The 1,877-nt window shown below is 53.4% G+C and overlaps 1 pseudogene; it reads right to left on the minus strand.

The window, feature by feature from the left end:
- Positions 1 to 114: 114 nt before the first annotated feature.
- Positions 115 to 1,631, minus strand: LOC106724247 (annotated as a pseudogene).
- Between the last annotated feature and the right edge of the window lie 246 nt (positions 1,632 to 1,877).

Consider the following 1,877-nt stretch of genomic DNA (forward strand, 5'->3'; position numbering starts at 1 on the left):
TTGGGTGGGGTGGTGGGGTGGGATGGGGTGGGGTGGGGTGGGGCAAAGCAGGGCTGGGGGCCAATGGTGGGAGACAAGGGGCAGGAATGAGATCCAGGACAGAAGGCTGGGTTGTCAGGGGACTGTGGCCGCCATGGAGGGGCTGAAAGTCAGCTTGTTTCCCAGGACAAGACCTGTGGGAGGAGGAGGACAGTGTGGGGCCTGGCTCAGCCACTCAGTTGATGCTGTTAAAACCAGGCCCCCTCTCCCCCACCCCCAACTCAGCTCTGGGGGGTTGTCTCCTCCTGCTGGTCTCTCCAAGCCTCAGATGGCGGCCACCTCCACATCTGAAAGTCGGGCCTGATGCTGCCAGCTCCCTCCCTGCCGTTTCCTGACCCCATTCCCTCCGAAGGGAGAGGATGAAGAAGAGTTTTTGTTTGTTTGTTTGTTTGTTGACAGACAGATCCTGCCGCAGGTTTATTTGTACAAACAGCACAGGAGGGCACCTGGGCCACGCAGACAGCAGCCCAGGAGCCCTCCAGTCCTTCCATCCTCACGTCCGCAGACAGAGGCCTCTACTGTGGAGGCTTCGTGGGGCCTGGGCACCTTTGGGAACCTGAGCTTTAGCCACATGCACAGCCTGGGTCTTGGTTTCCACCTTGGCCTTGGCCTTCGGCCGGCAGAGCCTGAGCCCCTTGGCAATGCGGCACAAGCACGTTTCCCAAGCTTGGGGTGAGCCATGTAGGCAGGTTGACTGAGTTTGTGGCTGCAGCTTTTTGGGATATTGGGCCTGGGCTCCATGGGCTTGACCAGGGCCTTGAAGGCCTCAGCGCGTGCGCTCATGGCCTTGGCGTTGTTGGCCTGCATCTTGTCAGGCTCTTCTTGTTGTGCTTCTTGGCAAAGTGCATGTTTCTGAGGAGCTTCGGGTCCTTATGGAATGTGTGCCTCTTTTCTTGAATAAGAAGGAATTAGCTGGTGGTGGTGAGGAAAATACGGCCTTTGAGATCATCAGAACCTGAGTTTGAGCCCTAGACTCAGCACATAGAGCAACGGGGTCTCACCCAGGAGGCTTGCCTCGATGAGCCTGATTGTTGACTGGGGAATTTGTGATAAATATCCCCTAAGGATGAAATTTAAAAATCTGAAGTCAAACAGCTGACACCGTTGACTCTCAAATGTTAGCCCCTTTGTCCTCCTTCATGGCAGGGATGAAAACAAAATTAATTCCAAGTACCTCGTCCAAGGCTCTTTCTCTCAAAATCAACATTTTTATCAATTCAACCAACATTCTTGACAACTACCATATACACTTGCAAGAAGTTCAGAGTCTTTTGCCTTCATTCTCATCCACAAACTTATCGCCAGAGGGAAATGGTGGGCTCATGTGCTTCCCAACTTCCCGGAGGTCTTGGTGACTGTGAAACTTGGTAAATAATGTTCACAAGAACGGGTCCCATTTTCTTCTCTCTGAAAATATCTCAGCAGCGGGCTCTCCAAAGAACTCGGTATGTTTTCCTCTCCTCTCTCTGTCGCTCATATTCTGGTTCACTTGATTCCCAACTCCTGGGAGGGGTTGAACAGGAGTCCCCACTGCCCCCATGGAAAATGGAATGGCAGTGCAATAGAGACCAGCAAGTACGGTTCAGCACCATGGACAGCGCCAGACGGCGCCTCCTGGCCCGAACAGGTGAGTCCTATTAGCCCTCGGCCTCACTGCCCTATACAAGACTCAGTCCGACAGAAGAGCCGTCCTGCCTCTCATAGGTTTGGTTCCTGGAGTAACTGGAGTGACTGGATCGACACCAGAGCTATGAGCTATTACAACCCTCCCCTCAGAGCTGGAAGAAAGATCTGAAAACCAAAAAATACCCAGGAACACTTTCCACTTGGGCCCATGC

The sequence above is a fragment of the Myotis brandtii genome, unplaced genomic scaffold, assembly GCF_000412655.1.
Source record: "Myotis brandtii unplaced genomic scaffold, ASM41265v1 scaffold78, whole genome shotgun sequence".
NCBI lineage: Eukaryota > Metazoa > Chordata > Mammalia > Chiroptera > Vespertilionidae > Myotis > Myotis brandtii.